This window comes from Pimephales promelas, chromosome 6 (genome assembly GCF_988280905.1).
Source record: "Pimephales promelas chromosome 6, fPimPro1.hap1.1, whole genome shotgun sequence".
Taxonomy (NCBI): Eukaryota; Metazoa; Chordata; class Actinopteri; order Cypriniformes; family Leuciscidae; genus Pimephales; species Pimephales promelas.
In genome coordinates this window covers 33,636,918-33,648,352 of record NC_142774.1, presented here as the reverse complement: position 1 = coordinate 33,648,352, position 11,435 = coordinate 33,636,918, and positions in this window count along the sequence as shown.

Here is an 11,435-nt window from a genome sequence, read left to right as displayed (position 1 = left end):
AAACAGATCGAAAACCATGACAGTGTTTGTGTCTCATGATCGTGTCCAATGCAGGTCCCGTGCTGGAAAGTGTTACAATCCTCCCCATATGATCAGCCTCAAAAGTTATAATTTAGCATATAGCCTAGCCTATAGGCTACATAAAATGCTGTGGATGATGTTATGTATATAAAAAGACACCCTGGTGATTCAGATTCCAGTTATTTAACATCCAACAACATGATCAAGACAGATATTAAATTCTTCTTTCTTACCGCAGTAAGAAATTTTTTTTTTTTTTTTTTTTTTTTCCACACATAGGCCTAAATATGACAACTTCCACATTCAACTTATGGGAATGGTGCACATCTGATTTCATCCCTGTAAACTGGCGTTAAAACAACATACAGCTGGTGTACAAACAATTTTCACTCAGAAATTGCTTGTAAATTTAAAATTGTTTTTTAAAAAAGAAATGGCAAGTAGCTATACATTGCAGAAAAAAATAAATGTTTTTATTTATTTATTTATTTATTATTAAATGCAGTCAAATAATCTTTGTTATATTTACAAAAAATAAAACAAAAAAAAAACAAACATGTTTTACAGTAGCCTTACAGGCTATAATGTAAAAAAAAAAAAAAAAAAAAAAAAAAAAAACCTTCTTTCTTAAATCCTAGTGTTGCCTGCTTTCTCTGTTTGGGGTTCAAGTATTCTCACGCGATACTGACTCGTCATCTGCCATATAGATCTGAGTTAAATCTGTGTGTCGAATCACTTGTTCTGAATGAGTACAAAAAAAAGCTCACTCACGCGCACAAACAGCTCTACGCACGTGAATAATACAGTTTTACATGTCTTTTGGTGTGATTCCAGCTAAATCTATTAACATAACATCCATGCAAGTGCTTAGGAAGAATGTGCACAGCCCTGACCGGGTCGTCTGGACCGGGTCACTTGCATTTGTGCTTGGGTCATAGCTATGAGAGAAAGCTTTCTCCGAGTCGAGCTAAACTATAGAGGGAAATTAGTTCACTTTGAAAGTGTAAAAACGGGGACAATTCAATTGCTCTATCACGCTCACGGGCAAACGGATGAATAAAATACATTAAATGGCCTATTTCCTGACTCTCACTGAAATTCCCATGGTGATATTTTAACCCGTGGAAATGTAGCCAACCATTTCAAACGCACAGAAGTTGGGCTTGGATTTATAAAAAGCCCTTTGGCGACAGATTTGACACAAATGCTGCTCCTCTTTTCCCAAGCCTGGAGTTCCATGTGCTTTAACAAACCAAGAGGGCCTACACTGGGGTATTCTGGCGACTGTTTGGGAAAGTGATTACCAGGGATATTTCCGCGTAACCAGAAGGCGCACGTTTGACCCCGCCGCTTGCTTTTGTTTAGTTTATTCTTTTCATAAGACACCGTGTTTGCGAACCGTCTGCATTTCGCCCGACCAATTTTAGCAGGACGTTTTTAACCAGGTTGGATACGGCCGAGCGCTCTCTTTGGCTCCGAAGCTTTAATGCAATTACCTCTGCTCTAATCACATTGCCTGAACAAAGACGTCAAAGTCTTTGCTGAATTTCGGGGGTTCTGGAATGCCCGCAGTGTTGCATGAAAAATCACACAGCCTAAAAGAAGTGTGATAAGTAAAAACAGATGCACAGGCTAATGCACTTAGACACGGTTTGGGCTTAAAAAATACAAGAAAAAAATCCCTCATCTGACATAACCTATTTATACTCGCGAACAATGTGGTAGTAAAACAAATGCATTTAAGTTGAAAGCCAAATCGCGAGGCAGGTGCAAATTTGTAAGCCTTAAACAGTCCTAGACAAAAATGCATGTTTAAGATGTTTTAACTCAAAGCAACTATCTTAAAATATTGCATACAAGATGCACACCAGTTATGATTTTTTTCTTCCCCAATTACGTTTATAAAAGTTACTCCCTAACTGAACTAAGGCCTAATCCTGGTTTAATCAGAACCCTGTCTGTGAAACCGGGCTGTAATTTCTGTTTTTAGCATTTAAAGAATGCCTATGACTGATTAGGCTCAAATGGAATAATGAACAAGTCATGGATCAAAGAAACATCTGCATTTTTGGTGGCAGTACAACTTTACAACACCATACAGGACCACTGCGTCTCAGAGGCGCATCTATATGTGCCCTAAAACCACGGATTCAACTCTTGTCATTGATATTCTGTCTTCCTTTCCCAGTCCAACAATGGCCACAGCAGGTGGAACGCAGACTGAGGTTGGCTTCCAAACTCGCGCGCGAACTTTGCTTTTAGTGTCGCTGGAATGCGCGTGAACGAGCGCGCGCTGCCGTTGTAAAGGCACGCGAGCATCTGTCGCTTCGTCTGTCTCATTATCCCTCATTCGATTAGCGCTTTCTCTTTCGAGGCGGGCAGCGTTTCGCGTTCTCAATAGACCCCCTGGTCACAAAGGTATCTGACAATGGCTATTGTTATTCATACCGGGCCAAAGAGCAAACTTACTCCTCTCCCCCTGGTAGGAACGATACTTTTACTGCTTTATGAGTCGTTGAGCGGGATAACAAGACTCAAGAGCCTGTTGGCTCGCGTGAGGCATGTAGTGTTCGCACTATATTGAGCTTCGTGTCGCGGTGAGGGCGACAAATTTATTGCTGTTCTTTAACAGTAGCCCTATGGTAACCCAGCCCTGCTATAAAACCACAAGTTAGTGTATGTACAGGCTAATTTGTGGAAATGATATGACAGCTGCACTCGAGGGCCACCCTCAGTTTTACACTGTGTTGCTATAATGTTGCCTGTGAGAGTTTATGCTTACAGTGCAGATAGAGCTTAATACTTTCCATTAATATTTGACTGAAATCAAAGATTGGATATTGTATGAATGAAAAGCCTTGGGTACACAGTTCCGGAATCCCAAGGAAACTGATTCCTGCTGAAAATCTATTATCATTTGGAATCAGAGCTGTATTCTAATGGGAATATGTGTATCAACTGATATTCCCACAGGATTTTTGCTGGATAGCCTACTGTGAAATCTTTATCAAAACCCACTTGTATTAGAACAATATTCTGCTGCAGCGCCGCTATAAAGAAAATGTAATTTTATCAGACACTAAATGAATCATTTAATTCTGTTTTTGTTCTATTATATTGTGAATGTTTTATACATTTAATTAACAAAACACATCCTTGAGTGTTTTTTTTTCAGTTGCACATAAAATCATAAATGTACATTTTTTTCTATTACTAATCATAATAGTCCCACTGGGAACCATGTGCTCAAAATATCTAGAATCAAGAATGTTTTTCTTGTTTAATACTGTGCACCACCAGAAAGGTACATCTTGTCACTGGGACAGATCAGTTAATGACCTTATACTGTATGTACCCTTGGGGTTGTATATATATCCCATTGGGGTAGATAAGGTACAAAAACGTATATGTTGAGTGTACTGTCCCAGTGACAAGCTGTTCCACAACAATTTATTTTATTCTACAGTGTGGTATGTTGCGATATGTTAGTATCCTATTAGGATTTTAGGATTAAGTCAAGTAAGTATTTCTCCTCTCTGTTTTTGCTGAAATAGGTTACCCTTAATTCAGTTTATTTTTAAACTGAGGGAGTCAATGTCATCTACCTGCGCATGCACACACATACACACACACAAATGCACACACACACACTCACGCCGGCAATGAGTAATACCAACCTCTCAGCCCCAGTTCAAGCCCCGTCACCCAGGACAAATCACACTGACACTGACGTCTGCTGAGGCGGCTCCTTCTGATGAGTGAGAGAATGAGAAGGAGAGAGGAAAAGAGAAATGAAAGATGGACATAAAGATTATAGATCATCCTCTCTATATATATACATACTATCATACAGTCATCAAAATTATGTCATAATTTACCCTTATATATATATATACACACACACAGATTTTTTTTTCTTGTGTGGGTGCATGCATGCGTGTGTGTGATTAATGATGAACCTGATGCTTCAGTCCCCTGATTGGACTCCATTCTAAATGACTGACGGCTCATTTTTTGGAGCTCTGATCACCATGGAAACAAATCAGACAACCATAAATAGGATACACGTTGATGGAGTTGTTGCAGTAATGTTTTAATGAAGGGATCAGAATGCAGATGGTATTAGTGCCAACATGTGCAGCAGCAGTTGTAAATGGGTCAATGCCAGAGCTTGGCAGGCAGATGAGCTAAGTAGAGAAAAACAGTGTTGTATTTAGAAAACGTATTCTTAATTGTTTTATGCTTTCTTGACACGTTTCAGTGGGCAATCCCCTGGTTAGCCCACAGCATTTATGAAACACCTCCAAAAAAAGCTGTTTTCTCAAGGACTGTGTCGATATATAGAGTAATACATCTTTTAGAGTTGTGTTAATGGCAGCCGAGGCCTTTACAAGGGTTTAGGTCTCACTAGACTCTCATGTTACATGATTGGAAAACTTTTAAACAAATGAAACACAGTTCTCTTAGGTTTGTAATTTCTGGTGACAGTCTGCTATTCATTACTGTTTTATTCCACCAGGGAGACAAAAACGCAGGCAAAAATGTGAGTTTTAAAACTACAGCACATGCTAGCCGAAGGCGTTCCAGCGGAGGTATAGTCAAACAGCGGGGGCCCGCACTCTTCTGTGTTTCCCTTGTGAGCAAAGGTTCCTGGGTTACATGTTCCAGGCAGTCCGTGTATTCCGGAGTTTGTTAGAAGCCAGATTTACGACTATGGGTAAAGGAAAGGAGAGCAGCTCGGCAGCGGAGAAGTGAGGCTCCTACGGGTAAATTGTGTTTAGGGGTCCCTAGGTGCCTTGGACAAGAGACAGACTTTATCATCCAGCTGCTGCACATGTTTCTGTTCCTAGATCTTGTCCATGTGTGGGCTGTGCAGTGTTTTTGTGGGTGTAGGATAGTACAATGAGAGCCAGGGTAGCATATTTCATTCTAACTGACGCCTTGGGAAGCATTTTGACCATGCTTCAATATCTGATGCTTTAGGCACCCTTTAGCGCCTAGGATCGCGTCTAACCCTTAGGCCCCAGACCTAAACCTACCCGCGTCATCTAACTGACGCTTTACATTTAGCGTCAATTAGATGATGCCCTAGGGTCGCCTCATGTAACTGACGCTAAAGGGTGCATAAAGCGTCAGAAATTGAAGCGTAGTCAAAATTGTCAGTTAGATGACGCCTTGGGATAAGAATGCATTGGAATTAAAAGGGCAGATAGCATAAAAATGCTGGGTTGTTTTAACCCAATTTTGGGTCAAATATGGATAGTCCGTTCAATATTTTGTAATATCTTGAGATTCTATTTGTCATGTTCACTAAAAAACACCCTGGCTCATGAATATCAATGAAGTAGTAGTTTTAAATGATTGGCTGAAAAGCAAGTAGCCATTTAGGTTTGTCCTACCCTATCTCACAACCAATTCGTACGAATTCGACGAATGATTAAAAAGTGTCTAATTTGTACTAATTCGTACGACCTCACTCGTACGAATTCGTACGATTTGGTGATGGGTAGGTTTAGGGGCGGGGTAAGGGGTAGGTCATTCGTACGAATTCATACGAATTGGAAAATTTTTAAAATATGTACGATTTAGCAAAATCGTACTAATTCGTACGAATTAGCCCCTTTTTAATCATCTGTCGAATTCGTACGACTTGGTCGTGAGACCGGGTTGGTTTATCGCTTACCGATTTCTTGTTCGTTAATTTAGTCGACTTCCATTGCATTACAATGCAAGTTGCTACAACCTGTCTTGACATGTTTTTTTTTTTTCTTTGCACTGCAGCCAAGCAAAATATGGTGGATTGGGAGTTCCACTTAAAAATAAAAAGAATAAAGAAATAGACTATAAAAATTTAAACATATAATAAAAAGCCTCAAAATTCAGTGGACAATCTTATGTACTTTCTTAAAGTGCCCCTATGGAGTGTGTTAAATCTGTTTAGCAAAACAAATAAAGTTTTTGTCTCCTAAAAGAAATATTGGATTCTGAACTGCTGAAACAAGTTGCCAGCAATTCCATTCTCTGTTCCTGCACAAACCTAGGATTGAAACCTCTACATTGGCTGCCTGCTAACAATGTCTACTTTGATCCGCCATCAAAGTGTTTTTTAGTTTGGTTTTAAGAGTTTAGAAGACACTTTGCATTCACTTCCAAAGGACACAAATTGATTCTGCGAAAGCGGTGCTGTCATTACTGTTCCTATCATTCAAGTGCTAAGGAGGCGTCCAGAGCTTTCTTTCTGACATGTGGTGTTAAGTGGTAGACCACTCAGAACAGACTGGCCGTTTGACCAATCAGAGCAGAGTAGGCTCTTGGAAAGGCGAGGTTTAGAGAGACACAATCCTTTATCAAACCGTTTCAGGCACTGTAACTCTAAAAAAATGCTGGGTTGTTTTAACCCAATTTTGGGACAAATATTGGCGACCATTGGGTTACATTTTTAAATGACATTTTTAACCCAATGTTTGAGTTTGTCCATATTTGACCCAAAATTGGGTTAAAACAACCCAGCGTTTTTTTAGAGTGTAAGTAAACAGTTGATGTGTAATGTATATTATGAGAACATTAAAGAGTTTTGTGATGGTAAATGGACTGCATTTATAGCGCCTTCATAGACCTAATGGCCACCAAAGCGCTTTACATTTGCCTAACATTCACCCACACATTCATACACCGACGGCGGTGTCAGCCATGCAAGGCACCATCCAGCTCGTCGTGAGCAGCTGGGGTTAGGTGTCTTGCTCACGGACACCTCGACACTTGGTCAGGTGGAACCGAGGATTGAACCACCAACCTTTCGGTTCGTAGACAACCCACATGAACCACTGAGCCACTGCCGCCCAGCAGTGATATTGGATGGATGTAGATATTGAGACAGAACCTATAAAATAGTATAATAGGGGCACTTTAAATGTGTTACTCGTCTTAGTGTGAACAATACATCAATGCACATTTATTAATCAATACATATAAATAAATAATTCAATAAAAATGCGTTCCTTCTTTGTTAATTGATACAGCACACATTATATGTCAACCCCTTCCCTTCAACCACATGTCAAATTAATGATCAAATCATTTGCCATTGGATAAAAGCTCTATACATGTTTGTGTCTTGTTTTAGGAATTATCAAATAAAATGAACAAACATCATTTCATAAGGGATTTGAGCCAGCCATAGATACAGTTCTTTAATATACTGATTAAAATTAATGACTCACTGTCATTAATAACCCATTCCTCCAGATGTAGACAAATGGAGAAAGTAGAAGTAGAATGAAGGCAGAGAGAGAGAGAGAGAGAGAGAGAGAGAGAGAGAGAGAGAGAGAGAGAGAGAGAGAGAGAGAGAGAGAGAGAGAGAGAGAGAGAGAGAGAGAGAGAGAGAGAGAGAGAGAGAGAAAGAAATGCATATTAACATTTAATTATTTAGCTTGACGTGTAATTTGTAGAAATCTTAGTTTGAATCATTTGCTCAGCGGTTGATTAGTTGAGATGTGCTTGGCGCATTTTTTTATTAATTAGCAAGATGTTATTTCTTTCCAAAACCAACTGACTGCACAGATAATCACCCGAGGCATTAAAAGAAAACTGCATAATGAGTCTCTTTTTAAATGTGCAATATACAGTAAACATGACCTGAAGGTCAAATAGGCTTTGCTGAAATTTCAATATATTATAAAAACAAAATCATACACCAAAATAATATTACCATGATGACCCACAGAAAAGTATCTCAATGCATAATATTTCTTTTAAACAAAACTTACATAATAGGCAACCTGCAACTAATATGACCTCATTAATTTTTGAGAATAGCAAGCAGTATTTCACTTAAACATTCCTTAAAAGCTATGAAAGTAAACGGAATGTGTAAACACTGATCATTTTCATGTTTATGTACATGCAATCATATTTGATAGTTCTCATGCAAATACTGCATCGGAAAAAAAAAAAAAATCAGCATATCCAATGCAGATGTGGATAAAAATGGCAATTGCTGAAATGTGCATCATTTCCATCAAACCGCTTGGCAGAGGAACATAAACAAATCCTAAGCAACCAGAACGGCACAGAGAGAACATGCATGTGAGACCACAGCAGCTTATGATGATCTGCAGCGACTGAAGGGGCTTCACTTGAATCACAGCTCTTACATCAGGTCCAACTAAACGTTTTATTCGGAATCGCTCTGAGCCTACTGCCAAACCCCATCCAAAGGCAACAATTTTGGGAAACATGCATCTTTGATCTATTAAAACAAGCTCTCCCTCTTTTGTGTCTCTTCTTCTGGGGTGGTATATGGATCTCTCCTCATCTCGTTATCCATGGTGAAAAGAGAACAGTGATCACAGCCTCCTTCTGCTCCACTGAGATTGGCATGCTAGATGTCGAATAACAAAGGGGGATGAAAACAAAACACGGCGAGGGAGAAAACAAGAAGTTTCAAACAAACCTTTCACACATATAAAGAGCAGAAAACCTGAAAGGCAAAGGAAAGGAATTTAGTATTAGATACAGTAATGTGGAGCAATTGTGTAGCTACAACATTCATGGCACAAATAATTGCTTTCCTTCAAAACACAAATTTCACATTAGATATCAAGTGGCGACTCAACACTATGAAATCTGTTGACTAAATGTCCTTATTTCAACCATTTGAAATGAATAACATTTTCTCTAAATGGCTTTGGTTCAGTTCTTTGAATGAGCTCGTTTCCCCCTCAAAACTTGATAGGTTAAGGTTAAGGTTAGGCTGCACATCACCACATGTTTAAGTGATTCTTAAACGACTCGAAAAAAGTCACTCGCACTATAAAATAATTATACACAGAAAAGAAAACAAAGTAGAAAGCAAAAAACTACAAATAAACTACAAAAAAAAACTACAACAAAACTAAGGAAAATATATTACATAGATTTTTTTTTTGCCACATGTGTGCAAAATAAGCAGTAATAAACAATAGCTTAATGCACATGGCTTGCTGGCTTGATTGATTCTCAGATTGATCAACTCAGATTGATTCTGAGTTGATTCTCAGTGATATTGTATAACATTCATTCATCGTGTGAGCCATACGCTTTATTCACGGCAGCGCCATCTTTGATTTTTAATGAGAATGAAAGCGAGGCTGTGAGGGATAGACTTGCATCTCTTCAATGGGCTGTATTGTTATTTAATTTGTTTTCGGATTGTTCTGCTCATGAAACACTGGAAAAAAATATCTTTCAAAGAAATGTCAGTTGACAAAAAACTCCCGACAATGTAAAAAGCTGTGAAAAATTGTAAGTAATCTAGCCACTTTATTCAGCTTTTTACAGCGGATCCTATTGGAAACACCGTAAGGGTTTCACATATCGCGTCTTTTGCGCGCTCAAGTTCGTTATTTCAAATGTAGGCGCGCGGTATGCGCACTCATAATGGAAGCGGTGCGGTCGCGGTGCGACGCGCTCGTTTTTCCCATGCGCGTCCGCACCGCGTCGAGATAAAAACATCTCAATTTTTTAGAATACCGCAATCGCACCATACGCACACAATAGGTCATGTGACAAGAACCAACTGAAGCGCAACCGCCTTGGCGCTTTGCAAAATGGAGAATGCGGCGCGCCCAGCCTTTTCTACGCGTTTTTAGGCGCTATATGTGAATCCGGCCTAAGTCTATCCCTCACAGCCTCACTTTCATACCTGTCATGGCGCTGCTCTGAATAAGGTCTATTACACGCAAAATGATCCATTCAATTACTTAGATATTTCAGACATAATCCATAAATATGACATAGAATGTTTGTGATGTCTGCTAAATTTGCAGATGTCTATGTGTTTATACGACAGTATTGACTTTTGACTAGGAAACTTGTAGGCATGTTTACACCTGGTAATAAGATGCGCTTTGGTCGACTGGATCACAAGTAGACGAGGGAGACACAAACCCATTTACACCTGGTGTTTTAATCCACATCTTTTGTCAGCCCGTTCTCATCCCAAGGTGTCATCTAAATGACGCTTTTTGACCATGCGTCAACATCCGACGCACATGGCACCCTTTAGCGGTAATATGAGATGCAGATATATATGGGTCACAAGGCACCTCCTAGTGGTCTAACCCCAACCCTACTCCACACCTAAACCTACCCTTAACGGAAGCACCATCTAACTGAAGCTAAAGGGTGCCATGTGCGTCAGATTTAGACGCATGGTCAAAAGTGTAAGTTTGTTGACGCCCTAGGATGAGAATGTGTTGCTTTTGTCCACTTTCAATCATTTCTGTCCTGATTTCTTCGAGGCGAGGGTCTATGGGCAGGTCAACGTATGTGTTTTTTTTTTAGATCTTTGCAGAACTCTGTGGTAAAGATGGGCATTTTAACAAGGGAAGTGTGGGATTGACTCTGTTTCGCAGCCTGTCTTTAGCAGCTAATCAATGAAATGCAGTTTAGTCACTTCCGTGTTGGTTTTAAGAGAGAGACAGGAAGGTTTTTGCTTGACTAAAATCCATCTTAATACCAGGTGTAAACAGGGCTATAATAGCATTACTAAGCAGTCTAAGTCAACAAAAAAGTGAACGTTTTTTTATAGGGTTGACTCCCATTGTAAAAACATGGCTCAAATAACGACATCAAATCTTTTCCTTTTGGAAACAGAAATTTGATTTTGAACATAAATTAAATGTTTTGGGTGAATAACATTTTTGCAGTCAGTCAGCGCAGTCTCATCCCAAGACGTCATAAAACTGACGCTTTTGACCATACGTTAACATCCGCCGTTTTAGGGTACCCTTTAATGTCGGTTAGATGACGTTATCTAATCCTAACCCTACCCCAGACCTAAACCTAGCCCGTCACCTAACTGATGTTAAAAGCGTCAGTTAGATGACGCCCCAGGATCGTCATCTAACTGACGTTAAAGGGTACCCTAAAACGGCGGATGTTGACGTATGGTCAAAAGCATCAGTTGTATGCTGTCTTGGGATGAGAGTGTGTTAGTTTAGATCTGGGGTAGGCGTAGGGTTAAACCACTAGGAGGTGCCTTCTGGCCCATATATATCTGCGTCTCATATTGACGCTAAAGGGTGCCATGTGCGTTGGATGTAGACGAAATGTCAAAAGCGTCAGTATATGACGCCTTGGGATGAGAACGGGCTGGAATTACTGCCATTTAGTATTAGATTCCGTTACCGAAGGCGTTAATAGCACTAATATTCCCTCTTCCAGCACTCGTTCGCAAAGTTCCACTGCCACCGTTTCTCAGCTGTATGTTTCCAATCAGGCTGGAACACACAGGGCTGGAGCTGATAAGATACAGGTGATAAGACTCCATTTTGTTATCTGCACCTCCCCCACGTTCTCCTGCCCTATTTGCCCACGTCGCCTTACTGATTGATGAATGGTAGCTAGCATGGCCAGATGCTAGCAGCTGATAG